The 25,544-nt window shown below is 35.1% G+C and overlaps 43 non-coding genes across 43 annotated transcripts; all 43 read left to right on the top strand.

The window, feature by feature from the left end:
- The first annotated feature begins 422 nt into the window (after positions 1-422).
- Positions 423-495, top strand: Trnaa-agc (transfer RNA alanine (anticodon AGC)). The gene has a single exon. It is a non-coding gene; the product is annotated as a tRNA-Ala (tRNA).
- Positions 496-673: 178 nt separating this feature from the next.
- Trnaa-agc (transfer RNA alanine (anticodon AGC)) lies at positions 674-746 on the top strand. Its single transcript has one exon. It is a non-coding gene; the product is annotated as a tRNA-Ala (tRNA).
- A 178-nt stretch (positions 747-924) lies between these two features.
- Positions 925-997, top strand: Trnaa-agc (transfer RNA alanine (anticodon AGC)). The gene has a single exon. It is a non-coding gene; the product is annotated as a tRNA-Ala (tRNA).
- A 1,432-nt stretch (positions 998-2,429) lies between these two features.
- On the top strand, positions 2,430-2,502 carry Trnaa-agc (transfer RNA alanine (anticodon AGC)). The gene has a single exon. It is a non-coding gene; the product is annotated as a tRNA-Ala (tRNA).
- Positions 2,503-2,932: 430 nt separating this feature from the next.
- On the top strand, positions 2,933-3,005 carry Trnaa-agc (transfer RNA alanine (anticodon AGC)). The gene has a single exon. It is a non-coding gene; the product is annotated as a tRNA-Ala (tRNA).
- A 178-nt stretch (positions 3,006-3,183) lies between these two features.
- Trnaa-agc (transfer RNA alanine (anticodon AGC)) lies at positions 3,184-3,256 on the top strand. The gene has a single exon. It is a non-coding gene; the product is annotated as a tRNA-Ala (tRNA).
- Positions 3,257-4,187: 931 nt separating this feature from the next.
- On the top strand, positions 4,188-4,260 carry Trnaa-agc (transfer RNA alanine (anticodon AGC)). The gene has a single exon. It is a non-coding gene; the product is annotated as a tRNA-Ala (tRNA).
- A 429-nt stretch (positions 4,261-4,689) lies between these two features.
- Positions 4,690-4,762, top strand: Trnaa-agc (transfer RNA alanine (anticodon AGC)). Its single transcript has one exon. It is a non-coding gene; the product is annotated as a tRNA-Ala (tRNA).
- Positions 4,763-5,944: 1,182 nt separating this feature from the next.
- Trnaa-agc (transfer RNA alanine (anticodon AGC)) lies at positions 5,945-6,017 on the top strand. The gene has a single exon. It is a non-coding gene; the product is annotated as a tRNA-Ala (tRNA).
- A 931-nt stretch (positions 6,018-6,948) lies between these two features.
- On the top strand, positions 6,949-7,021 carry Trnaa-agc (transfer RNA alanine (anticodon AGC)). The gene has a single exon. It is a non-coding gene; the product is annotated as a tRNA-Ala (tRNA).
- A 680-nt stretch (positions 7,022-7,701) lies between these two features.
- Trnaa-agc (transfer RNA alanine (anticodon AGC)) lies at positions 7,702-7,774 on the top strand. Its single transcript has one exon. It is a non-coding gene; the product is annotated as a tRNA-Ala (tRNA).
- Positions 7,775-8,203: 429 nt separating this feature from the next.
- Positions 8,204-8,276, top strand: Trnaa-agc (transfer RNA alanine (anticodon AGC)). Its single transcript has one exon. It is a non-coding gene; the product is annotated as a tRNA-Ala (tRNA).
- Positions 8,277-8,956: 680 nt separating this feature from the next.
- On the top strand, positions 8,957-9,029 carry Trnaa-agc (transfer RNA alanine (anticodon AGC)). Its single transcript has one exon. It is a non-coding gene; the product is annotated as a tRNA-Ala (tRNA).
- A 429-nt stretch (positions 9,030-9,458) lies between these two features.
- Trnaa-agc (transfer RNA alanine (anticodon AGC)) lies at positions 9,459-9,531 on the top strand. The gene has a single exon. It is a non-coding gene; the product is annotated as a tRNA-Ala (tRNA).
- Positions 9,532-10,211: 680 nt separating this feature from the next.
- On the top strand, positions 10,212-10,284 carry Trnaa-agc (transfer RNA alanine (anticodon AGC)). Its single transcript has one exon. It is a non-coding gene; the product is annotated as a tRNA-Ala (tRNA).
- Positions 10,285-10,462: 178 nt separating this feature from the next.
- On the top strand, positions 10,463-10,535 carry Trnaa-agc (transfer RNA alanine (anticodon AGC)). The gene has a single exon. It is a non-coding gene; the product is annotated as a tRNA-Ala (tRNA).
- A 178-nt stretch (positions 10,536-10,713) lies between these two features.
- Trnaa-agc (transfer RNA alanine (anticodon AGC)) lies at positions 10,714-10,786 on the top strand. Its single transcript has one exon. It is a non-coding gene; the product is annotated as a tRNA-Ala (tRNA).
- A 429-nt stretch (positions 10,787-11,215) lies between these two features.
- Positions 11,216-11,288, top strand: Trnaa-agc (transfer RNA alanine (anticodon AGC)). The gene has a single exon. It is a non-coding gene; the product is annotated as a tRNA-Ala (tRNA).
- A 178-nt stretch (positions 11,289-11,466) lies between these two features.
- Positions 11,467-11,539, top strand: Trnaa-agc (transfer RNA alanine (anticodon AGC)). Its single transcript has one exon. It is a non-coding gene; the product is annotated as a tRNA-Ala (tRNA).
- Positions 11,540-12,721: 1,182 nt separating this feature from the next.
- On the top strand, positions 12,722-12,794 carry Trnaa-agc (transfer RNA alanine (anticodon AGC)). Its single transcript has one exon. It is a non-coding gene; the product is annotated as a tRNA-Ala (tRNA).
- A 427-nt stretch (positions 12,795-13,221) lies between these two features.
- On the top strand, positions 13,222-13,294 carry Trnaa-agc (transfer RNA alanine (anticodon AGC)). The gene has a single exon. It is a non-coding gene; the product is annotated as a tRNA-Ala (tRNA).
- Positions 13,295-13,723: 429 nt separating this feature from the next.
- Positions 13,724-13,796, top strand: Trnaa-agc (transfer RNA alanine (anticodon AGC)). The gene has a single exon. It is a non-coding gene; the product is annotated as a tRNA-Ala (tRNA).
- Positions 13,797-13,974: 178 nt separating this feature from the next.
- Trnaa-agc (transfer RNA alanine (anticodon AGC)) lies at positions 13,975-14,047 on the top strand. Its single transcript has one exon. It is a non-coding gene; the product is annotated as a tRNA-Ala (tRNA).
- A 178-nt stretch (positions 14,048-14,225) lies between these two features.
- On the top strand, positions 14,226-14,298 carry Trnaa-agc (transfer RNA alanine (anticodon AGC)). Its single transcript has one exon. It is a non-coding gene; the product is annotated as a tRNA-Ala (tRNA).
- A 429-nt stretch (positions 14,299-14,727) lies between these two features.
- On the top strand, positions 14,728-14,800 carry Trnaa-agc (transfer RNA alanine (anticodon AGC)). The gene has a single exon. It is a non-coding gene; the product is annotated as a tRNA-Ala (tRNA).
- A 178-nt stretch (positions 14,801-14,978) lies between these two features.
- Positions 14,979-15,051, top strand: Trnaa-agc (transfer RNA alanine (anticodon AGC)). Its single transcript has one exon. It is a non-coding gene; the product is annotated as a tRNA-Ala (tRNA).
- Positions 15,052-15,229: 178 nt separating this feature from the next.
- Trnaa-agc (transfer RNA alanine (anticodon AGC)) lies at positions 15,230-15,302 on the top strand. Its single transcript has one exon. It is a non-coding gene; the product is annotated as a tRNA-Ala (tRNA).
- A 1,432-nt stretch (positions 15,303-16,734) lies between these two features.
- Positions 16,735-16,807, top strand: Trnaa-agc (transfer RNA alanine (anticodon AGC)). The gene has a single exon. It is a non-coding gene; the product is annotated as a tRNA-Ala (tRNA).
- A 430-nt stretch (positions 16,808-17,237) lies between these two features.
- Trnaa-agc (transfer RNA alanine (anticodon AGC)) lies at positions 17,238-17,310 on the top strand. Its single transcript has one exon. It is a non-coding gene; the product is annotated as a tRNA-Ala (tRNA).
- A 178-nt stretch (positions 17,311-17,488) lies between these two features.
- On the top strand, positions 17,489-17,561 carry Trnaa-agc (transfer RNA alanine (anticodon AGC)). The gene has a single exon. It is a non-coding gene; the product is annotated as a tRNA-Ala (tRNA).
- Positions 17,562-17,739: 178 nt separating this feature from the next.
- On the top strand, positions 17,740-17,812 carry Trnaa-agc (transfer RNA alanine (anticodon AGC)). The gene has a single exon. It is a non-coding gene; the product is annotated as a tRNA-Ala (tRNA).
- Positions 17,813-18,241: 429 nt separating this feature from the next.
- Trnaa-agc (transfer RNA alanine (anticodon AGC)) lies at positions 18,242-18,314 on the top strand. The gene has a single exon. It is a non-coding gene; the product is annotated as a tRNA-Ala (tRNA).
- Positions 18,315-18,492: 178 nt separating this feature from the next.
- On the top strand, positions 18,493-18,565 carry Trnaa-agc (transfer RNA alanine (anticodon AGC)). Its single transcript has one exon. It is a non-coding gene; the product is annotated as a tRNA-Ala (tRNA).
- A 178-nt stretch (positions 18,566-18,743) lies between these two features.
- Positions 18,744-18,816, top strand: Trnaa-agc (transfer RNA alanine (anticodon AGC)). The gene has a single exon. It is a non-coding gene; the product is annotated as a tRNA-Ala (tRNA).
- A 1,432-nt stretch (positions 18,817-20,248) lies between these two features.
- On the top strand, positions 20,249-20,321 carry Trnaa-agc (transfer RNA alanine (anticodon AGC)). Its single transcript has one exon. It is a non-coding gene; the product is annotated as a tRNA-Ala (tRNA).
- Positions 20,322-20,751: 430 nt separating this feature from the next.
- Trnaa-agc (transfer RNA alanine (anticodon AGC)) lies at positions 20,752-20,824 on the top strand. Its single transcript has one exon. It is a non-coding gene; the product is annotated as a tRNA-Ala (tRNA).
- Positions 20,825-21,002: 178 nt separating this feature from the next.
- Positions 21,003-21,075, top strand: Trnaa-agc (transfer RNA alanine (anticodon AGC)). The gene has a single exon. It is a non-coding gene; the product is annotated as a tRNA-Ala (tRNA).
- Positions 21,076-22,006: 931 nt separating this feature from the next.
- Trnaa-agc (transfer RNA alanine (anticodon AGC)) lies at positions 22,007-22,079 on the top strand. The gene has a single exon. It is a non-coding gene; the product is annotated as a tRNA-Ala (tRNA).
- Positions 22,080-22,508: 429 nt separating this feature from the next.
- Trnaa-agc (transfer RNA alanine (anticodon AGC)) lies at positions 22,509-22,581 on the top strand. The gene has a single exon. It is a non-coding gene; the product is annotated as a tRNA-Ala (tRNA).
- A 931-nt stretch (positions 22,582-23,512) lies between these two features.
- Positions 23,513-23,585, top strand: Trnaa-agc (transfer RNA alanine (anticodon AGC)). The gene has a single exon. It is a non-coding gene; the product is annotated as a tRNA-Ala (tRNA).
- Positions 23,586-23,763: 178 nt separating this feature from the next.
- On the top strand, positions 23,764-23,836 carry Trnaa-agc (transfer RNA alanine (anticodon AGC)). Its single transcript has one exon. It is a non-coding gene; the product is annotated as a tRNA-Ala (tRNA).
- Positions 23,837-24,516: 680 nt separating this feature from the next.
- Trnaa-agc (transfer RNA alanine (anticodon AGC)) lies at positions 24,517-24,589 on the top strand. Its single transcript has one exon. It is a non-coding gene; the product is annotated as a tRNA-Ala (tRNA).
- A 429-nt stretch (positions 24,590-25,018) lies between these two features.
- Trnaa-agc (transfer RNA alanine (anticodon AGC)) lies at positions 25,019-25,091 on the top strand. The gene has a single exon. It is a non-coding gene; the product is annotated as a tRNA-Ala (tRNA).
- Positions 25,092-25,544: the final 453 nt, after the last annotated feature.

Genomic DNA, 25,544 nt, shown 5'->3' with positions numbered 1-25,544 from the left:
CATACTTTTTTAATTTTCTGAGGCATATATATGACTAGACCTTATTTAATTATCTGGAAATTTTTGAATTCAAGTAAAATGTCTTTAATTGCAGACAAGTGCCTTCAAGCTTTTTATATTTTTATTTATTCATAAAATATTGGGATTATGATAGTATGAGAATGCGGACATGGGGAATTAGCTCAGATGGTAGAGCGCTCGCTTAGCATGCGAGAGGTACGAGGATCGATGCCCCGATTCTCCACTTGTTTAATACTATTTTAATTTTCTGAGGCATATATATGACTAGACCTTATTTAATTATCTGGAAATTTTTGAATTAAAGTAAAATGTCTTTACTTGCAGACAAGTGCCTTCAAGCTTTTAATATTTTCATTTATTCATAAAATATTGGGATTATGACAGTAGGAGAATGCGGACATGGGGAATTAGCTCAGATGGTAGAGCGCTCGCTTAGCATGCGAGAGGTACGGGGATCGATGCCCCGATTCTCCACTTGTTTAATACTTTTTTAATTTTCTGAGGCATATATATGACTAGACCTTATTTAATTATCTGGAAATTTTTGAATTAAAGTAAAATGTCTTTACTTGCAGACAAGTACCTTCAAGCTTTTAATATTTTCATTTATTCATAAAATATTGTGATTATGATAGTAAGAGAATGCGTACATGGGGAATTAGCTCAGATGGTAGAGCGCTCGCTTAGCATGCGAGAGGTACGGGGATCGATGCCCCGATTCTCCACTTGTTTAATACTTTTTTAATTTTCTGAGGCATATATATGACTAGACCTTATTTAATTATCTGGAAATTTTTGAATTAAAGTAAAATGTCTTTACTTGCAGACAAGTGCCTTCAAGCTTTTAATATTTTCATTTATTCATAAAATATTGGGATTATGATAGTAAGAGTATGCGGACATGGGGAATTAGCTCAGATGGTAGAGCGCTCGCTTAGCATGCGAGAGGTACGGGGATCGATGCCCCGATTCTCCACTTGTTTCATACTTTTTTAATTTTCTGAGGCATATATATGACTAGACCTTATTTAATTATCTGGAAATTTTTGAATTCAAGTAAAATGTCTTTAATTGCAGACAAGTGCCTTCAAGCTTTTAATATTTTCATTTATTCATAAAATATTGGGATTATGATAGTAGGAGAATGCGGACATGGGGAATTAGCTAAGATGGGAGCGCGCTCGCTTAGCATGCGAGAGGTACGGGGATCGATGCCCCGATTCTCCACTTGTTTAATACTTTTTTAATTTTCTGAGGCATATATATGACTAGACCTTATTTAATTATCTGGAAATTTTTGAATTAAAGTAAAATGTCTTTACTTGCAGACAAGTGCCTTCAAGCTTTTAATATTTTCATTTATTCATAAAATATTGGGAAGATGATAGTAGGAGAATGCGGACATGGGGAATTAGCTCAGATGGTAGAGCGCTCGCTTAGCATGCGAGAGGTACGGGGATTGATGCCCCGATTCTCCACTTGTTTAATACTTTGTTAATTTTCTGAGGCATATATATGACTAGACCTTATTTAATTATCTGGAAATTTTTGAATTCAAGTAAAATGTCTTTAATTGCAGACAAGTGCCTTCAAGCTTTTAATATTTTATTTTGTCATAAAATATTGGGATTATGATAGTAGGAGGATACGGACATGGGGAATTAGCTCAGATGGTAGAGCGCTCGCTTAGCATGCGAGAGGTACGAGGATCGATGCCCCGATTCTCCACTTGTTTAATACTTTTTTAATTTTCTGAGGCATATATATGACTAGACCTTATTTAATTATCTGGAAATTTTTGAATTCAAGTAAAATGTCTTTAATTGCAGACAAGTACCTTCAAGCTTTTAATATTTTAATTTATTCATAAAATATTGGGATTATGATAGTAGGAGAATGCGGACATGGGGAATTAGCTCAGATGGTAGATCGCTCGCTTAGCATGCGAGAGGTACGGGGATCTATACCCCGATTCTCCACTTGTTTAATACTGTTTTAATTTTCTGAGGCATATATATGACTAGACCTTATTTAATTATCTGGAAATTTTTGGATTTAAGTAAAATGTCTTTACTTGCAGACAAGTTCCTTCAAGCTTTTAATATTTTCATTTATTCATAAAATATTGGGATTATGATAGTAGGAGAATACGGACATGGGGAATTAGCTCAGATGGTAGAGCGCTCGCTTAGCATGCGAGAGGTATGGGGATCGATGCCCCGATTCTCCACTTGTTTAATACTTTTTTAATTTTCTGAGGCATATATATGACTAGACCTTATTTAATTATCTGGAAATTTTTTAATTCAAGTAAAATGTCTTTAATTGCAGACAAGTACCTTCAAGCTTTTTATATTTTCATTTATTCATAAAATATTGGGATTATGATAGTAGGAGAATGCGGACATGGGGAATTAGCTCAGATGGTAGAGCGCTCGCTTAGCATGCGAGAGGTACGGGGATCGATGCCCCGATTCTCCACTTGTTTAATACTTTTTTTAATTTTCTGAGGCATATATATGACTAGACCTTATTTAATTATCTGAAAATTTTTGAATTAAAGTAAAATGTCTTTAATCGCAGACAAGTGCCTTCAAGCTTTTAATATTTTCATTTATTCATAAAATATTGGGATTATGATAGTAGGAGAATGCGGACATGGGGAATTAGCTCAGATGGTAGAGCGCTCGCTTAGCATGATAGAGGTACGGGGATCGGTGCCCCGATTCTCCACTTGTTTAATACTTTTTTAATTTTCTGAGGCATATATATGACTAGACCTTATTTAATTATCTGGAAATTTTTGAATTAAAGTAAAATGTCTTTACTTGCAGACAAGTGCCTTCAAGCTTTTAATATTTTCATTTATTCATAAAATATTGGGATTATGATAGTAGGAGAATGCGGACATGGGGAATTAGCTCAGATGGTAGAGCGCTCGCTTAGCATGCGAGAGGTACGGGGATCGATGCCCCGATTCTCCACTTGTTTAATACTTTGTTAATTTTCTGAGGCATATATATGACTAGACCTTATTTAATTATCTGGAAATTTTTGAATTCAAGTAAAATGTCTTTAATTGCAGACAAGTACCTTCAAGCTTTTAATATTGTCATTTATTCATAAAATATTGGGATTATGATAGTAGGAGAATGCGGACATGGGGAATTAGCTCAGATGGTAGAGCGCTCGCTTAGCATGCGAGAGGTACGGGGATCGATGCCCCGATTCTCCACTTGTTTAATACTTTTTTAATTTTCTGAGGCATATATATGACTAGACCTTATTTAATTATCTGAAAATTTTTGAATTAAAGTAAAATGTCTTTAATCGCAGACAAGTGCCTTCAAGCTTTTAATATTTTCATTTATTCATAAAATATTGGGATTATGATAGTAGGAGAATGCGGACATGGGGAATTAGCTCAGATGGTAGAGCGCTCGCTTAGCATGCGAGAGGTACGGGGATCGGTGCCCCGATTCTCCACTTGTTTAATACTTTTTTAATTTTCTGAGGCATATATATGACTAGACCTTATTTAATTATCTGGAAATTTTTGAATTCAAGTAAAATGTCTTTACTTGCAGACAAGTGCCTTCAAGGTTTTTATATTTTCATTTATTCATAAAATATTGGGATTATGATAGTAGGAGAATGCGGACATGGGGAATTAGCTCAGATGGTAGAGCGCTCGCTTAGCATGCGAAAGGTACGAGGATCGATGCCCCGATTCTCCACTTGTTTAATACTTTTTTAATTTTCTGAGGCATATATATGAATAGACATTATTTAATTATCTGGAAATTTTTGAATTAAAGTAAAATGTCTTTACTTGCAGACAAGTGCCTTCAAGCTTTTAATATTTTCATTTATTCATAAAATACTGGGATTATGATAGTAGGAGAATGCGGACATGGGGAATTAGCTCAGATGGTAGAGCGCTCGCCTAGCATTCGAGAGGTACGGGGATCGATGCCCGGATTCTCCACTTGTTTAATACTATTTTAATTTTCTGAGGCATATATATGACTAGACCTTATTTAATTATCTGGAAATTTTTGAATTCAAGTAAAATGTCTTTAATTGCAGACAAGTGCCTTCAAGCTTTTAATATTTTCATTTATTCATAAAATATTGGGATTATGATAGTAGGAGAATGCGGACATGGGGAATTAGCTCAGATGGTAGAGCGCTCGCTTAGCATGCGAGAGGTACGGGGATCGATGCCCCGATTCTCCACTTGTTTAATACTTTTTTAATTTTCTGAGGCATATATATGACTAGACCTTATTTAATTATCTGGAAATTTTTGAATTCAAGTAACATGTCTTTAATTGCAGACAAGTGCCTTCAAGCTTTTAATATTTTCATTTATTCATAAAATATTGGGATTATGATAGTAGGAGAATGCGGACATGGGGAATTAGCTAAGATGGGAGAGCGCTCGCTTAGCATGCGAGAGGTACGGGGATCGATGCCCCGATTCTCCACTTGTTTCATACTTTTTTAATTTTCTGAGGCATATATATGACTAGACCTTATTTAATTATCTGGAAATTTTTGAATTAAAGTAAAATGTCTTTACTTGCAGACAAGTGCCTTCAAGCTTTTAATATTTTCATTTATTCATAAAATATTGGAATTATGATAGTAGGAGAATGCGGACATGGGGAATTAGCTCAGATGGTAGAGCGCTCGCTTAGCATGCGAGAGGTACGGGGATCGATGCCCCGATTCTCCACTTGTTTAATACTTTGTTAATTTTCTGAGGCATATATATGACTAGACCTTATTTAATTATCTGGAAATTTTTGAATTCAAGTAAAATGTCTTTAATTGCAGACAAGTGCCTTCAAGCTTTTAATATTTTCATTTATTCATAAAATATTGGGATTATGATAGTAGGAGAATGCGGACATGGGGAATTAGCTCAGATTGTAGAGTTCTCGCTTAGCATGCGAGAGGTACGGGGATCGATGCCCCGATTCTCCACTTGTTTCATACTTTTTTAATTTTCTGAGGCATATATATGACTAGACCTTATTTAATTATCTGGAAATTTTTGAATTCAAGTAAAATGTCTTTAATTGCAGACAAGTACCTTCAAGCTTTTAATATTTTCATTTATTCATAAAATATTGGGATTATGATAGTAGGAGAATGCGGACATGGGGAATTAGCTCAGATGGTAGATCGCTCGCTTAGCATGCGAGTGGTACGGGGATCGATACCCCGATTCTCCACTTGTTTAATACTTTTTTAATTTTCTGAGGCATATATATGACTAGACCTTATTTAATTATCTGGAAATTTTTGAATTAAAGTAAAATGTCTTTACTTGCAGACAAGTGCCTTCAAGCTTTTAATATTTTCATTTATTCATAAAATATTGGGATTATGATAGTAGGAGAATGCTGACATGGGGAATTAGCTCAGATGGTAAAGCGCTCGCTTAGCATGCGAGAGGTACGGGGATCGATGCCCCGATTCTCCACTTGTTTAATACTTTTTTAATTTTCTGAGGCATATATATGACTAGACCTTATTTAATTATCTGGAAATTTTTGAATTCAAGTAACATGTCTTTAATTGCAGACAAGTGCCTTCAAGCTTTTAATATTTTCATTTATTCATAAAATATTGGGATTATGATAGTAGGAGAATGCGGACATGGGGAATTAGCTAAGATGGGAGAGCGCTCGCTTAGCATGCGAGAGGTACGGGGATCGATGCCCCGATTCTCCACTTGTTTCATACTTTTTTAATTTTCTGAGGCATATATATGACTAGACCTTATTTAATTATCTGGAAATTTTTGAATTAAAGTAAAATGTCTTTACTTGCAGACAAGTGCCTTCAAGCTTTTAATATTTTCATTTATTCATAAAATATTGGAATTATGATAGTAGGAGAATGCGGACATGGGGAATTAGCTCAGATGGTAGAGCGCTCGCTTAGCATGCGAGAGGTACGGGGATCGATGCCCCGATTCTCCACTTGTTTAATACTTTGTTAATTTTCTGAGGCATATATATGACTAGACCTTATTTAATTATCTGGAAATTTTTGAATTCAAGTAAAATGTCTTTAATTGCAGACAAGTGCCTTCAAGCTTTTAATATTTTCATTTATTCATAAAATATTGGGATTATGATAGTAGGAGAATGCGGACATGGGGAATTAGCTCAGATTGTAGAGTTCTCGCTTAGCATGCGAGAGGTACGGGGATCGATGCCCCGATTCTCCACTTGTTTCATACTTTTTTAATTTTCTGAGGCATATATATGACTAGACCTTATTTAATTATCTGGAAATTTTTGAATTCAAGTAAAATGTCTTTAATTGCAGACAAGTACCTTCAAGCTTTTAATATTTTCATTTATTCATAAAATATTGGGATTATGATAGTAGGAGAATGCGGACATGGGGAATTAGCTCAGATGGTAGATCGCTCGCTTAGCATGCGAGTGGTACGGGGATCGATACCCCGATTCTCCACTTGTTTAATACTTTTTTAATTTTCTGAGGCATATATATGACTAGACCTTATTTAATTATCTGGAAATTTTTGAATTAAAGTAAAATGTCTTTACTTGCAGACAAGTGCCTTCAAGCTTTTAATATTTTCATTTATTCATAAAATATTGGGATTATGATAGTAGGAGAATGCTGACATGGGGAATTAGCTCAGATGGTAAAGCGCTCGCTTAGCATGCGAGAGGTACGGGGATCGGTGCCCCGATTCTCCACTTGTTTAATACTTTTTTAATTTTCTGAGGCATATATATGACTAGACCTTATTTAATTATCTGGAAATTTTTGAATGAAAGTAAAATGTCTTTACTTGCAGACAAGTGCCTTCAAGCTTTCAATATTTTCATTTATTCATAAAATATTGGGATTATGATAGTATGAGAATGCGGACATGGGGAATTAGCTCAGATGGTAGAGCGCTCGCTTAGCATGCGAGAGGTACGGGGATCGATGCCCCGATTCTCCACTTGTTTAATACTTTTTTAATTTTCTGAGGCATATATATGACTAGACCTTATTTAATTATCTGGAAATTTTTGAATTCAAGTAAAATGTCTTTACTTGCAGACAAGTGCCTTCAAGGTTTGTATATTTTCATTTATTCATAAAATATTGGGATTATGATAGTAGGAGAATGCGGACATGGGGAATTAGCTCAGATGGTAGAGCGCTCGCTTAGCATGCGAAAGGTACGGGGATCGATGCCCCGATTCTCCACTTGTTTAATACTTTTTTAATTTTCTGAGGCATATATATGAATAGACATTATTTAATTATCTGGAAATTTTTGAATTAAAGTAAAATGTCTTTACTTGCAGACAAGTGCCTTCAAGCTTTTAATATTTTCATTTATTCATAAAATACTGGGATTATGATAGTAGGAGAATGCGGACATGGGGAATTAGCTCAGATGGTAGAGCGCTCGCTTAGCATGCGAGAGGTACGGGGATCGATGCCCGGATTCTCCACTTGTTTAATACTATTTTAATTTTCTGAGGCATATATATGACTAGACCTTATTTAATTATCTGGAAATTTTTGAATTCAAGTAAAATGTCTTTAATTGCAGACAAGTGCCTTCAAGCTTTTAATATTTTCATTTATTCATAAAATATTGCGATTATGATAGTAGGAGAATGCGGACATGGGGAATTAGCTCAGATGGTAGAGCGCTCGCTTAGCATGCGAGAGGTACGGGGATCGATGCCCCGATTCTCCACTTGTTTAATACTTTTTTAATTTTCTGAGGCATATATATGACTAGACCTTATTTAATTATCTGGAAATTTTTGAATTCAAGTAACATGTCTTTAATTGCAGACAAGTGCCTTCAAGCTTTTAATATTTTCATTTATTCATAAAATATTGGGATTATGATAGTAGGAGAATGCGGACATGGGGAATTAGCTAAGATGGGAGAGCGCTCGCTTAGCATGCGAGAGGTACGGGGATCGATGCCCCGATTCTCCACTTGTTTCATACTTTTTTAATTTTCTGAGGCATATATATGACTAGACCTTATTTAATTATCTGGAAATTTTTGAATTAAAGTAAAATGTCTTTACTTGCAGACAAGTGCCTTCAAGCTTTTAATATTTTCATTTATTCATAAAATATTGGAATTATGATAGTAGGAGAATGCGGACATGGGGAATTAGCTCAGATGGTAGAGCGCTCGCTTAGCATGCGAGAGGTACGGGGATCGATGCCCCGATTCTCCACTTGTTTAATACTTTGTTAATTTTCTGAGGCATATATATGACTAGACCTTATTTAATTATCTGGAAATTTTTGAATTCAAGTAAAATGTCTTTAATTGCAGACAAGTGCCTTCAAGCTTTCAATATTTTCATTTATTCATAAAATATTGGGATTATGATAGTAGGAGAATGCGGACATGGGGAATTAGCTCAGATTGTAGAGTTCTCGCTTAGCATGCGAGAGGTACGGGGATCGATGCCCCGATTCTCCACTTGTTTCATACTTTTTTAATTTTCTGAGGCATATATATGACTAGACCTTATTTAATTATCTGAAAATTTTTGAATTCAAGTAAAATGTCTTTAATTGCAGACAAGTACCTTCAAGCTTTTAATATTTTCATTTATTCATAAAATATTGGGATTATGATAGTAGGAGAATGCGGACATGGGGAATTAGCTCAGATGGTAGATCGCTCGCTTAGCATGCGAGTGGTACGGGGATCGATACCCCGATTCTCCACTTGTTTAATACTTTTTTAATTTTCTGAGGCATATATATGACTAGACCTTATTTAATTATCTGGAAATTTTTGAATTAAAGTAAAATGTCTTTACTTGCAGACAAGTGCCTTCAAGCTTTTAATATTTTCATTTATTCATAAAATATTGGGATTATGATAGTAGGAGAATACGGACATGGGGAATTAGCTCAGATGGTAGAGCGCTCGCTTAGCATGCGAGAGGTACGGGGATCGATGCCCCGATTCTCCACTTGTTTAATACTTTTTTCATTTTCTGAGGCATATATATGACTAGACCTTATTTAATTATCTGGAAATTTTTGAATTCAAGTAAAATGTCTTTAATTGCAGACAAGTACCTTCAAGCTTTTAATATTTTCATTTATTCATAAAATATTGGGATTATGATAGTAGGAGAATGCGGACATGGGGAATTAGCTCAGATTGTAGAGCCCTCGCTTAGCATGCGAGAGGTACGGGGATCGATGCCCCGATTCTCCACTTGTTTAATACTTTTTTAATTTTCTGAGGCATATATATGACTAGACCTTATTTAATTATCTGGAAATTTTTGAATTAAAGTAAAATGTCTTTACTTGCAGACAAGTGCCTTCAAGCTTTTAATATTTTCATTTATTCATAAAATATTGGGATTATGATAGTAGGAGAATGCGGACATGGGGAATTAGCTCAGATGGTAGAGCGCTCGCTTAGCATGCGAGAGGTACGGGGATCGATGCCCCGATTCTCCACTTGTTTAATACTTTTTTAATTTTCTGAGGCATATATATGACTAGACCTTATTTAATTATCTGGAAATTTTTGAATTCAAGTAAAATGTCTTTACTTGCAGACAAGTGCCTTCAAGGTTTTTATATTTTCATTTATTCATGAAATATTGGGATTATGATAGAAGGAGAATGCGGACATGGGGAATTAGCTCAGATGGTAGAGCGCTCGCTTAGCATGCGAGAGGTACGAGGATCGATGCCCCGATTCTCCACTTGTTTAATACTTTTTTAATTTTCTGAGGCATATATATGACTAGACCTTTTTTAATTATCTGGAAAGTTTTGAATTAAAGTAAAATGTCTTTACTTGCAGACAAGTGCCTTCAAGCTTTTAATATTTTCATTTATTCATAAAATATTGGGATTATGATAGTAGGAGAATGCAGACATGGGGAATTAGCTCAGATGGTAGAGCGCTCGCTTAGCATGCGAGAGGTACGAGGATCGATGCCCCGATTCTCCACTTGTTTCATACTTTTTTAATTTTCTAAGGCATCTATATGAATAGACATTATTTAATTATCTGGAAATTTTTGAATTCAAGTAAAATGTCTTTACTTGCAGACAAGTGCCTTCAAGCTTTTAATATTTTCATTTATTCATAAAATATTGGGATTATGATAGTAGGAGAATGCGGACATGGGGAATTAGCTCAGATGGTAGAGCGCTCGCTTAGCATGCGAGAGGTACGGGGATCGATGCCCCGATTCTCCACTTGTTTAATACTGTTTTAATTTTCTGAGGCATATATATGACTAGACCTTATTTAATTATCTGGAAATTTTTGAATTAAAGTAAAATGTCTTTACTTGCAGACAAGTGCCTTCAAGCTTTTAATATTTTCATTTATTCATAAAATATTGGGATTATGATAGTAGGAGAATGCGGACATGGGGAATTAGCTCAGATGGTAGAGCGCTCGCTTAGCATGCGAGAGGTACGGGGATCGATGCCCCGATTCTCCACTTGTTTAATACTATTTTAATTTTCTGAGGCATATATATGACTAGACCTTATTTAATTATCTGGAAATTTTTGAATTCAAGTAAAATGTCTTTAATTGCAGACAAGTGCCTTCAAGCTTTTAATATTTTCATTTATTCATAAAATATTGGGATTATGATAGTAGGAGAATGCGGACATGGGGAATTAGCTCAGATGGTAGAGCGCTCGCTTAGCATGCGAGAGGTACGGGGATCGATGCCCCGATTCTCCACTTGTTTAATACTTTTTTAATTTTCTGAGGCATATATATGACTAGACCTTATTTAATTATCTGGAAATTTTTGAATTCAAGTAACATGTCTTTAATTGCAGACAAGTGCCTTCAAGCTTTTAATATTTTCATTTATTCATAAAATATTGGGATTATGATAGTAGGAGAATGCGGACATGGGGAATTAGCTAAGATGGGAGAGCGCTTGCTTAGCATGCGAGAGGTACGGGGATCGATGCCCCGATTCTCCACTTGTTTCATACTTTTTTAATTTTCTGAGGCATATATATGACTAGACCTTATTTAATTATCTGGAAATTTTTGAATTAAAGTAAAATGTCTTTACTTGCAGACAAGTGCCTTCAAGCTTTTAATATTTTCATTTATTCATAAAATATTGGAATTATGATAGTAGGAGAATGCGGACATGGGGAATTAGCTCAGATGGTAGAGCGCTCGCTTAGCATGCGAGAGGTACGGGGATCGATGCCCCGATTCTCCACTTGTTTAATACTTTTTTAGTTTTCTGAGGCATATATATGACTAGACCTTATTTAATTATCTGGAAATTTTTGAATTCAAGTAAAATGTCTTTAATTGCAGACAAGTGCCTTCAAGCTTTTAATATTTTCATTTATTCATAAAATATTGGGATTATGATAGTAGGAGAATGCGGACATGGGGAATTAGCTCAGATGGTAGAGCGCTCGCTTAGCATGCGAGAGGTACGGGGATCGATGCCCCGATTCTCCACTTGTTTCATACTTTTTTAATTTTCTGAGGCATATATATGACTAGACCTTATTTAATTATCTGGAAATTTTTGAATTCAAGTAAAATGTCTTTAATTGCAGACAAGTACCTTCAAGCTTTTAATATTTTCATTTAGTCATAAAATATTGGGATTATGATAGTAGGAGAATGCGAACATGGGGAATTAGCTCAGATGGTAGATCGCTCGCTTAGCATGCGAGAGGTACGAGGATCGATGCCCCGATTCTCCACTTGTTTAATACTTTTTTAATTTTCTGAGGCATCTATATGAATAGACATTATTTAATTATCTGGAAATTTTTGAATTCAAGTAAAATGTCTTTACTTGCAGACAAGTGCCTTCAAGCTTTTAATATTTTCATTTATTCATAAAATATTGGGATTATGATAGTAGGAGAATGCGGACATGGGGAATTAGCTCAGATGGTAGAGCGCTCGCTTAGCATGCGAGAGGTACGGGGATCGGTACCCCGATTCTCCACTTGTTTAATACTGTTTTAATTTTCTGAGGCATATATATGACTAGACCTTATTTAATTATCTGGAAATTTTTGAATTAAAGTAAAATGTCTTTACTTGCAGACAAATTCCTTCAAGCTTTTAATATTTTCATTTATTCATAAAATATTGGGATTATGATAGTAGGAGAATGCGGACATGGGGAATTAGCTAAGATGGGAGAGCGCTCGCTTAGCATGCGAGAGGTACGGGGATCGATGCCCCGATTCTCCACTTGTTTCATACTTTTTTAATTTTCTGAGGCATATATATGACTAGACCTTATTTAATTATCTGGAAATTTTTGAATTCAAGTAAAATGTCTTTAATTGCAGACAAGTACCTTCAAGCTTTTAATATTTTCATTTATTCATAAAATATTGGGATTATGATAGTAGGAGAATGCGGACATGGGGAATTAGCTCAGATGGTAGATCGCTCGCTTAGCATGCGAGTGGTACGGGGATCGATACCCCGATTCTCCACTTGTTTAATACTTTTTTAATTTTCTGAGGCATATATATGACTAGACCTTATTTAATTATCTGGAAATTTTTGAATTCAAGTAAAATGTCTTTACTTGCAGACAAGTGCCTTCAAGCTTTTAATATTTTCATTTATTCATAAAATATTGGGATTATGATAGTAGGAGAATACGGACATGGGGAATTAGCTCAGATGGTAGAGCGCTCGCTTAGCATGCGAGAGGTACGGGGATCGATGCCCCGATTCTCCACTTGTTTAATACTTTTTTCATTTTCTGAGGCATATATATGACTAGACCTTATTTAATTATCTGGAAATTTTTGAATTCAAGTAAAATGTCTTTAATTGCAGACAAGTACCTTCAAGCTTTTAATATTTTCAATTATTCATAAAATATTGGGATTATGATAGTAGGAGAATGCGGACATGGGGAATTAGCTCAGATTGTAGAGCCCTCGCTTAGCATGGTAGAGTTACGGGGATCGATGCCCCGATTCTCCGCTTGTTTAATAATTTTTAATTTTCTGAGGCATATATATGACTAGACCTTATTTAATTATCTGGAAATTTTTAATTAAAGTAAAATGTCTTTACTTGCAGACAAGTGCCTTCAAGCTTTTAATATTTTCATTTATTCATAAAATATTGTGATTATGATAGTAAGAGAATGCGTACATGGGGAATTAGCTCAGATGGTAGAGCGCTCGCTTAGCATGCGAGAGGTACGGGGATCGATGCCCCGATTCTCCACTTGTTTAATACTTTTTTAATTTTCTGAGGCATATATATGACTAGACCTTATTTAATTATCTGGAAATTTTTGAATTAAAGTAAAATGTCTTTACTTGCAGACAAGTGCCTTCAAGCTTTCAATATTTTCATTTATTCATAAAATATTGGGATTAAAATAGTAGGAGCATGCGGACATGGAGAATTAGCTCAAATGGTAGAGCGCTCGCTTAGCATGCGAGAGGTACGAGGATCGATGCCCCGATTCTCCACTTGTTTAATACTATTTTAATTTTCTGAGGCATATATATGACTAGACCTTATTTAATTATCTGGAAATTTTTGAATTAAAGTAAAATGTCTTTACTTGCAGACAAGTGCCTACAAGCTTTTAATATTTTCATTTATTCATAAAATATTGGGATTATGACAGTAGGAGAATGCGGACATGGGGAATTAGCTCAGATGGTAGAGCGCTCGCTTAGCATGCGAGAGGTACGGGGATCGATGCCCCGATTCTCCACTTGTTTAATACTTTTTTAATTTTCTGAGGCATATATATGACTAGACCTTATTTAATTATCTGGAAATTTTTGAATTAAAGTAAAATGTCTTTACTTGCAGACAAGTGCCTTCAAGCTTTTAATATTTTCATTTATTCATAAAATATTGGAATTATGATAGTAGGAGAATGCGGACATGGGGAATTAGCTCAGATGGTAGAGCGCTCGCTTAGCATGCGAGAGGTACGGGGATCGATGCCCCGATTCTCCACTTGTTTAATACTTTTTTAATTTTCTGAGGCATATATATGACTAGACCTTATTTAATTATCTGGAAATTTTTGAATTAAAGTAAAATGTCTTTACTTGCAGACAAGTACCTTCAAGCTTTTAATATTTTCATTTATTCATAAAATATTGTGATTATGATAGTAGGAGAATGCGGACATGGGGAATTAGCTCAGATGGTAGAGCGCTCGCTTAGCATGCGAGAGATACGGGGATCGATGCCCCGATTCTCCACTTGTTTCATACTTTTTTAATTTTCTGAGGCATATATATGACTAGACCTTATTTAATTATCTGGAAATTTTTGAATTCAAGTAAAATGTCTTTAATTGCAGACAAGTGCCTTCAAGCTTTTTATATTTTTATTTATTCATAAAATATTGGGATTATGATAGTATGAGAATGCGGACATGGGGAATTAGCTCAGATGGTAGAGCGCTCGCTTAGCATGCGAGAGGTACGAGGATCGATGCCCCGATTCTCCACTTGTTTAATACTATTTTAATTTTCTGAGGCATATATATGACTAGACCTTATTTAATTATCTGGAAATTTTTGAATTAAAGTAAAATGTCTTTACTTGCAGACAAGTGCCTTCAAGCTTTTAATATTTTCATTTATTCATAAAATATTGGGATTATGACAGTAGGAGAATGCGGACATGGGGAATTAGCTCAGATGGTAGAGCGCTCGCTTAGCATGCGAGAGGTACGGGGATCGATGCCCCGATTCTCCACTTGTTTAATACTTTTTTAATTTTCTGAGGCATATATATGACTAGACCTTATTTAATTATCTGGAAATTTTTGAATTAAAGTAAAATGTCTTTACTTGCAGACAAGTACCTTCAAGCTTTTAATATTTTCATTTATTCATAAAATATTGTGATTATGATAGTAAGAGAATGCGTACATGGGGAATTAGCTCAGATGGTAGAGCGCTCGCTTAGCATGCGAGAGGTACGGGGATCGATGCCCCGATTCTCCACTTGTTTAATACTTTTTTAATTTTCTGAGGCATATATATGACTAGACCTTATTTAATTATCTGGAAATTTTTGAATTAAAGTAAAATGTCTTTACTTGCAGACAAGTGCCTTCAAGCTTTTAATATTTTCATTTATTCATAAAATATTGGGATTATGATAGTAAGAGTATGCGGACATGGGGAATTAGCTCAGATGGTAGAGCGCTCGCTTAGCATGCGAGAGGTACGGGGATCGATGCCCCGATTCTCCACTTGTTTCATACTTTTTTAATTTTCTGAGGCATATATATGACTAGACCTTATTTAATTATCTGGAAATTTTTGAATTCAAGTAAAATGTCTTTAATTGCAGACAAGTGCCTTCAAGCTTTTAATATTTTCATTTATTCATAAAATATTGGGATTATGATAGTAGGAGAATGCGGACATGGGGAATTAGCTAAGATGGGAGCGCGCTCGCTTAGCATGCGAGAGGTACGGGGATCGATGCCCCGATTCTCCACTTGTTTAATACTTTTTTAATTTTCTGAGGCATATATATGACTAGACCTTATTTAATTATCTGGAAATTTTTGAATTAAAGTAAAATGTCTTTACTTGCAGACAAGTGCCTTCAAGCTTTTAATATTTTCATTTATTCATAAAATATTGGGAAGATGATAGTAGGAGAATGCGGACATGGGGAATTAGCTCAGATGGTAGAGCGCTCGCTTAGCATGCGAGAGGTACGGGGATTGATGCCCCGATTCTCCACTTGTTTAATACTTTGTTAATTTTCTGAGGCATATATATGACTAGACCTTATTTAATTATCTGGAAATTTTTGAATTCAAGTAAAATGTCTTTAATTGCAGACAAGTGCCTTCAAGCTTTTAATATTTTATTTTGTCATAAAATATTGGGATTATGATAGTAGGAGGATACGGACATGGGGAATTAGCTCAGATGGTAGAGCGCTCGCTTAGCATGCGAGAGGTACGAGGATCGATGCCCCGATTCTCCACTTGTTTAATACTTTTTTAATTTTCTGAGGCATATATATGACTAGACCTTATTTAATTATCTGGAAATTTTTGAATTCAAGTAAAATGTCTTTAATTGCAGACAAGTACCTTCAAGCTTTTAATATTTTAATTTATTCATAAAATATTGGGATTATGATAGTAGGAGAATGCGGACATGGGGAATTAGCTCAGATGGTAGATCGCTCGCTTAGCATGCGAGAGGTACGGGGATCGATACCCCGATTCTCCACTTGTTTAATACTGTTTTAATTTTCTGAGGCATATATATGACTAGACCTTATTTAATTATCTGGAAATTTTTGGATTTAAGTAAAATGTCTTTACTTGCAGACAAGTGCCTTCAAGCTTTTAATATTTTCATTTATTCATAAAATATTGGGATTATGATAGTAGGAGAATACGGACATGGGGAATTAGCTCAGATGGTAGAGCGCTCGCTTAGCATGCGAGAGGTATGGGGATCGATGCCCCGATTCTCCACTTGTTTAATACTGTTTTAATTTTCTGAGGCATATATATGACTAGACCTTATTTAATTATCTGGAAATTTTTGAATTCAAGTAAAATGTCTTTAATTGCAGACAAGTACCTTCAAGCTTTTAATATTTTCATTTATTCATAAAATATTGGGATTATGATAGTAGGAGAATGCGGACATGGGGAATTAGCTCAGATGGTAGAGCGCTCGCTTAGCATGCGAGAGGTACGGGGATCGATGCCCCGATTCTCCACTTGTTTAATACTTTTTTTAATTTTCTGAGGCATATATATGACTAGACCTTATTTAATTATCTGAAAATTTTTGAATTAAAGTAAAATGTCTTTAATCGCAGACAAGTGCCTTCAAGCTTTTAATATTTTCATTTATTCATAAAATATTGGGATTATGATAGTAGGAGAATGCGGACATGGGGAATTAGCTCAGATGGTAGAGCGCTCGCTTAGCATGCGAGAGGTACGGGGATCGGTGCCCCGATTCTCCACTTGTTTAATACTTTTTTAATTTTCTGAGGCATATATATGACTAGACCTTATTTAATTATCTGGAAATTTTTGAATTAAAGTAAAATGTCTTTACTTGCAGACAAGTGCCTTCAAGCTTTTAATATTTTCATTTATTCATAAAATATTGGGATTATGATAGTAGGAGAATGCGGACATGGGGAATTAGCTCAGATGGTAGAGCGCTCGCTTAGCATGCGAGAGGTACGGGGATCGATGCCCCGATTCTCCACTTGTTTAATACTTTTTTAATTTTCTGAGGCATATATATGACTAGACCTTATTTAATTATCTGGAAATTTTTGAATTAAAGTAAAATGTCTTTACTTGCAGACAAGTGCCTTCAAGCTTTTAATATTTTCATTTATTCATAAAATATTGGAATTATGATAGTAGGAGAATGCGGACATGGGGAATTAGCTCAGATGGTAGAGCGCTCGCTTAGCATGCGAGAGGTACGGGGATCGATGCCCCGATTCTCCACTTGTTTAATACTTTTTTAATTTTCTGAGGCATATATATGACTAGACCTTATTTAATTATCTGGAAATTTTTGAATTAAAGTAAAATGTCTTTACTTGCAGACAAGTACCTTCAAGCTTTTAATATTTTCATTTATTCATAAAATATTGTGATTATGATAGTAGGAGAATGCGGACATGGGGAATTAGCTCAGATGGTAGAGCGCTCGCTTAGCATGCGAGAGATACGGGGATCGATGCCCCGATTCTCCACTTGTTTCATACTTTTTTAATTTTCTGAGGCATATATATGACTAGACCTTATTTAATTATCTGGAAATTTTTGAATTCAAGTAAAATGTCTTTAATTGCAGACAAGTGCCTTCAAGCTTTTTATATTTTTATTTATTCATAAAATATTGGGATTATGATAGTATGAGAATGCGGACATGGGGAATTAGCTCAGATGGTAGAGCGCTCGCTTAGCATGCGAGAGGTACGAGGATCGATGCCCCGATTCTCCACTTGTTTAATACTATTTTAATTTTCTGAGGCATATATATGACTAGACCTTATTTAATTATCTGGAAATTTTTGAATTAAAGTAAAATGTCTTTACTTGCAGACAAGTGCCTTCAAGCTTTTAATATTTTCATTTATTCATAAAATATTGGGATTATGACAGTAGGAGAATGCGGACATGGGGAATTAGCTCAGATGGTAGAGCGCTCGCTTAGCATGCGAGAGGTACGGGGATCGATGCCCCGATTCTCCACTTGTTTAATACTTTTTTAATTTTCTGAGGCATATATATGACTAGACCTTATTTAATTATCTGGAAATTTTTGAATTAAAGTAAAATGTCTTTACTTGCAGACAAGTACCTTCAAGCTTTTAATATTTTCATTTATTCATAAAATATTGTGATTATGATAGTAAGAGAATGCGTACATGGGGAATTAGCTCAGATGGTAGAGCGCTCGCTTAGCATGCGAGAGGTACGGGGATCGATGCCCCGATTCTCCACTTGTTTAATACTTTTTTAATTTTCTGAGGCATATATATGACTAGACCTTATTTAATTATCTGGAAATTTTTGAATTAAAGTAAAATGTCTTTACTTGCAGACAAGTGCCTTCAAGCTTTTAATATTTTCATTTATTCATAAAATATTGGGATTATGATAGTAAGAGTATGCGGACATGGGGAATTAGCTCAGATGGTAGAGCGCTCGCTTAGCATGCGAGAGGTACGGGGATCGATGCCCCGATTCTCCACTTGTTTCATACTTTTTTAATTTTCTGAGGCATATATATGACTAGACCTTATTTAATTATCTGGAAATTTTTGAATTCAAGTAAAATGTCTTTAATTGCAGACAAGTGCCTTCAAGCTTTTAATATTTTCATTTATTCATAAAATATTGGGATTATGATAGTAGGAGAATGCGGACATGGGGAATTAGCTAAGATGGGAGCGCGCTCGCTTAGCATGCGAGAGGTACGGGGATCGATGCCCCGATTCTCCACTTGTTTAATACTTTTTTAATTTTCTGAGGCATATATATGACTAGACCTTATTTAATTATCTGGAAATTTTTGAATTAAAGTAAAATGTCTTTACTTGCAGACAAGTGCCTTCAAGCTTTTAATATTTTCATTTATTCATAAAATATTGGGAAGATGATAGTAGGAGAATGCGGACATGGGGAATTAGCTCAGATGGTAGAGCGCTCGCTTAGCATGCGAGAGGTACGGGGATTGATGCCCCGATTCTCCACTTGTTTAATACTTTGTTAATTTTCTGAGGCATATATATGACTAGACCTTATTTAATTATCTGGAAATTTTTGAATTCAAGTAAAATGTCTTTAATTGCAGACAAGTGCCTTCAAGCTTTTAATATTTTATTTTGTCATAAAATATTGGGATTATGATAGTAGGAGGATACGGACATGGGGAATTAGCTCAGATGGTAGAGCGCTCGCTTAGCATGCGAGAGGTACGAGGATCGATGCCCCGATTCTCCACTTGTTTAATACTTTTTTAATTTTCTGAGGCATATATATGACTAGACCTTATTTAATTATCTGGAAATTTTTGAATTCAAGTAAAATGTCTTTAATTGCAGACAAGTACCTTCAAGCTTTTAATATTTTAATTTATTCATAAAATATTGGGATTATGATAGTAGGAGAATGCGGACATGGGGAATTAGCTCAGATGGTAGATCGCTCGCTTAGCATGCGAGAGGTACGGGGATCGATACCCCGATTCTCCACTTGTTTAATACTGTTTTAATTTTCTGAGGCATATATATGACTAGACCTTATTTAATTATCTGGAAATTTTTGGATTTAAGTAAAATGTCTTTACTTGCAGACAAGTGCCTTCAAGCTTTTAATATTTTCATTTATTCATAAAATATTGGGATTATGATAGTAGGAGAATACGGACATGGGGAATTAGCTCAGATGGTAGAGCGCTCGCTTAGCATGCGAGAGGTATGGGGATCGATGCCCCGATTCTCCACTTGTTTAATACTTTTTTAATTTTCTGAGGCATATATATGACTAGACCTTATTTAATTATCTGGAAATTTTTGAATTCAAGTAAAATGTCTTTAATTGCAGACAAGTACCTTCAAGCTTTTAATATTTTCATTTATTCATAAAATATTGGGATTATGATAGTAGGAGAATGCGGACATGGGGAATTAGCTCAGATGGTAGAGCGCTCGCTTAGCATGCGAGAGGTACGGGGATCGATGCCCCGATTCTCCACTTGTTTAATACTTTTTTTAATTTTCTGAGGCATATATATGACTAGACCTTATTTAATTATCTGAAAATTTTTGAATTAAAGTAAAATGTCTTTAATCGCAGACAAGTGCCTTCAAGCTTTTAATATTTTCATTTATTCATAAAATATTGGGATTATGATAGTAGGAGAATGCGGACATGGGGAATTAGCTCAGATGGTAGAGCGCTCGCTTAGCATGCGAGAGGTACGGGGATCGGTGCCCCGATTCTCCACTTGTTTAATACTTTTTTAATTTTCTGAGGCATATATATGACTAGACCTTATTTAATTATCTGGAAATTTTTGAATTAAAGTAAAATGTCTTTACTTGCAGACAAGTGCCTTCAAGCTTTTAATATTTTCATTTATTCATAAAATATTGGGATTATGATAGTAGGAGAATGCGGACATGGGGAATTAGCTCAGATGGTAGAGCGCTCGCTTAGCATGCGAGAGGTACGGGGATCGATGCCCCGATTCTCCACTTGTTTAATACTTTGTTAATTTTCTGAGGCATATATATGACTAGACCTTATTTAATTATCTGGAAATTTTTGAATTCAAGTAAAATGTCTTTAATTGCAGACAAGTACCTTCAAGCTTTTAATATTGTCATTTATTCATAAAATATTGGGATTATGATAGTAGGAGAATGCGGACATGGGGAATTAGCTCAGATGGTAGAGCGCTCGCTTAGCATGCGAGAGGTACGGGGATCGATGCCCCGATTCTCCACTTGTTTAATACTTTTTTAATTTTCTGAGGCATATATATGACTAGACCTTATTTAATTATCTGAAAATTTTTGAATTAAAGTAAAATGTCTTTAATCGCAGACAAGTGCCTTCAAGCTTTTAATATTTTCATTTATTCATAAAATATTGGGATTATGATAGTAGGAGAATGCGGACATGGGGAATTAGCTCAGATGGTAGAGCGCTCGCTTAGCATGCGAGAGGTACGGGGATCGGTGCCCCGATTCTCCACTTGTTTAATACTTTTTTAATTTTCTGAGGCATATATATGACTAGACCTTATTTAATTATCTGGAAATTTTTGAATTCAAGTAAAATGTCTTTACTTGCAGACAAGTGCCTTCAAGGTTTTTATATTTTCATTTATTCATAAAATATTGGGATTATGATAGTAGGAGAATGCGGACATGGGGAATTAGCTCAGATGGTAGAGCGCTCGCTTAGCATGCGAAAGGTACGAGGATCGATGCCCCGATTCTCCACTTGTTTAATACTTTTTTAATTTTCTGAGGCATATATATGAATAGACATTATTTAATTATCTGGAAATTTTTGAATTAAAGTAAAATGTCTTTACTTGCAGACAAGTGCCTTCAAGCTTTTAATATTTTCATTTATTCATAAAATACTGGGATTATGATAGTAGGAGAATGCGGACATGGGGAATTAGCTCAGATGGTAGAGCGCTCGCCTAGCATTCGAGAGGTACGGGGATCGATGCCCGGATTCTCCACTTGTTTAATACTATTTTAATTTTCTGAGGCATATATATGACTAGACCTTATTTAATTATCTGGAAATTTTTGAATTCAAGTAAAATGTCTTTAATTGCAGACAAGTGCCTTCAAGCTTTTAATATTTTCATTTATTCATAAAATATTGGGATTATGATAGTAGGAGAATGCGGACATGGGGAATTAGCTCAGATGGTAGAGCGCTCGCTTAGCATGCGAGAGGTACGGGGATCGATGCCCCGATTCTCCACTTGTTTAATACTTTTTTAATTTTCTGAGGCATATATATGACTAGACCTTATTTAATTATCTGGAAATTTTTGAATTCAAGTAACATGTCTTTAATTGCAGACAAGTGCCTTCAAGCTTTTAATATTTTCATTTATTCATAAAATATTGGGATTATGATAGTAGGAGAATGCGGACATGGGGAATTAGCTAAGATGGGAGAGCGCTCGCTTAGCATGCGAGAGGTACGGGGATCGATGCCCCGATTCTCCACTTGTTTCATACTTTTTTAATTTTCTGAGGCATATATATGACTAGACCTTATTTAATTATCTGGAAATTTTTGAATTAAAGTAAAATGTCTTTACTTGCAGACAAGTGCCTTCAAGCTTTTAATATTTTCATTTATTCATAAAATATTGGAATTATGATAGTAGGAGAATGCGGACATGGGGAATTAGCTCAGATGGTAGAGCGCTCGCTTAGCATGCGAGAGGTACGGGGATCGATGCCCCGATTCTCCACTTGTTTAATACTTTGTTAATTTTCTGAGGCATATATATGACTAGACCTTATTTAATTATCTGGAAATTTTTGAATTCAAGTAAAATGTCTTTAATTGCAGACAAGTGCCTTCAAGCTTTTAATATTTTCATTTATTCATAAAATATTGGGATTATGATAGTAGGAGAATGCGGACATGGGGAATTAGCTCAGATTGTAGAGTTCTCGCTTAGCATGCGAGAGGTACGGGGATCGATGCCCCGATTCTCCACTTGTTTCATACTTTTTTAATTTTCTGAGGCATATATATGACTAGACCTTATTTAATTATCTGGAAATTTTTGAATTCAAGTAAAATGTCTTTAATTGCAGACAAGTACCTTCAAGCTTTTAATATTTTCATTTATTCATAAAATATTGGGATTATGATAGTAGGAGAATGCGGACATGGGGAATTAGCTCAGATGGTAGATCGCTCGCTTAGCATGCGAGTGGTACGGGGATCGATACCCCGATTCTCCACTTGTTTAATACTTTTTTAATTTTCTGAGGCATATATATGACTAGACCTTATTTAATTATCTGGAAATTTTTGAATTAAAGTAAAATGTCTTTACTTGCAGACAAGTGCCTTCAAGCTTTTAATATTTTCATTTATTCATAAAATATTGGGATTATGATAGTAGGAGAATGCTGACATGGGGAATTAGCTCAGATGGTAAAGCGCTCGCTTAGCATGCGAGAGGTACGGGGATCGGTGCCCCGATTCTCCACTTGTTTAATACTGTTTTAATTTTCTGAGGCATATATATGACTAGACCTTATTTAATTATCTGGAAATTTTTGAATGAAAGTAAAATGTCTTTACTTGCAGACAAGTGCCTTCAAGCTTTTAATATTTTCATTTATTCATAAAATATTGGGATTATGATAGTATGAGAATGCGGACATGGGGAATTAGCTCAGATGGTAGAGCGCTCGCTTAGCATGCGAGAGGTACGGGGATCGATGCCCCGATTCTCCACTTGTTTAATACTTTTTTAATTTTCTGAGGCATATATATGACTAGACCTTATTTAATTATCTGGAAATTTTTGAATGAAAGTAAAATGTCTTTACTTGCAGACAAGTGCCTTCAAGCTTTTAATATTTTCATTTATTCATAAAATATTGGGATTATGATAGTATGAGAATGCGGACATGGGGAATTAGCTCAGATGGTAGAGCGCTCGCTTAGCATGCGAGAGGTACGGGGATCGATGCCCCGATTCTCCACTTGTTTAATACTTTTTTAATTTTCTGAGGCATATATATGACTAGACCTTATTTAATTATCTGGAAATTTTTGAATTCAAGTAAAATGTCTTTACTTGCAGACAAGTGCCTTCAAGGTTTTTATATTTTCATTTATTCATAAAATATTGGGATTATGATAGTAGGAGAATGCGGACATGGGGAATTAGCTCAGATGGTAGAGCGCTCGCTTAGCATGCGAAAGGTACGGGGATCGATGCCCCGATTCTCCACTTGTTTAATACTTTTTTAATTTTCTGAGGCATATATATGAATAGACATTATTTAATTATCTGGAAATTTTTGAATTAAAGTAAAATGTCTTTACTTGCAGACAAGTGCCTTCAAGCTTTTAATATTTTCATTTATTCATAAAATACTGGGATTATGATAGTAGGAGAATGCGGACATGGGGAATTAGCTCAGATGGTAGAGCGCTCGCTTAGCATGCGAGAGGTACGGGGATCGATGCCCGGATTCTCCACTTGTTTAATACTATTTTAATTTTCTGAGGCATATATATGACTAGACCTTATTTAATTATCTGGAAATTTTTGAATTCAAGTAAAATGTCTTTAATTGCAGACAAGTGCCTTCAAGCTTTTAATATTTTCATTTATTCATAAAATATTGGGATTATGATAGTAGGAGAATGCGGACATGGGGAATTAGCTCAGATGGTAGAGCGCTCGCTTAGCATGCGAGAGGTACGGGGATCGATGCCCCGATTCTCCACTTGTTTAATACTTTTTTAATTTTCTGAGGCATATATATGACTAGACCTTATTTAATTATCTGGAAATTTTTGAATTCAAGTAACATGTCTTTAATTGCAGACAAGTGCCTTCAAGCTTTTAATATTTTCATTTATTCATAAAATATTGGGATTATGATAGTAGGAGAATGCGGACATGGGGAATTAGCTAAGATGGGAGAGCGCTCGCTTAGCATGCGAGAGGTACGGGGATCGATGCCCCGATTCTCCACTTGTTTCATACTTTTTTAATTTTCTGAGGCATATATATGACTAGACCTTATTTAATTATCTGGAAATTTTTGAATTAAAGTAAAATGTCTTTACTTGCAGACAAGTGCCTTCAAGCTTTTAATATTTTCATTTATTCATAAAATATTGGAATTATGATAGTAGGAGAATGCGGACATGGGGAATTAGCTCAGATGGTAGAGCGCTCGCTTAGCATGCGAGAGGTACGGGGATCGATGCCCCGATTCTCCACTTGTTTAATACTTTGTTAATTTTCTGAGGCATATATATGACTAGACCTTATTTAATTATCTGGAAATTTTTGAATTCAAGTAAAATGTCTTTAATTGCAGACAAGTGCCTTCAAGCTTTCAATATTTTCATTTATTCATAAAATATTGGGATTATGATAGTAGGAGAATGCGGACATGGGGAATTAGCTCAGATTGTAGAGTTCTCGCTTAGCATGCGAGAGGTACGGGGATCGATGCCCCGATTCTCCACTTGTTTCATACTTTTTTAATTTTCTGAGGCATATATATGACTAGACCTTATTTAATTATCTGAAAATTTTTGAATTCAAGTAAAATGTCTTTAATTGCAGACAAGTACCTTCAAGCTTTTAATATTTTCATTTATTCATAAAATATTGGGATTATGATAGTAGGAGAATGCGGACATGGGGAATTAGCTCAGATGGTAGAT

Source organism: Euprymna scolopes, chromosome 2 (assembly GCF_053919585.1).
Source record: "Euprymna scolopes isolate OS-2025 chromosome 2, ASM5391958v1, whole genome shotgun sequence".
Lineage (NCBI taxonomy): Eukaryota > Metazoa > Mollusca > Cephalopoda > Sepiida > Sepiolidae > Euprymna > Euprymna scolopes.
This window is presented reverse-complemented; position numbering and strand designations above follow the sequence as displayed.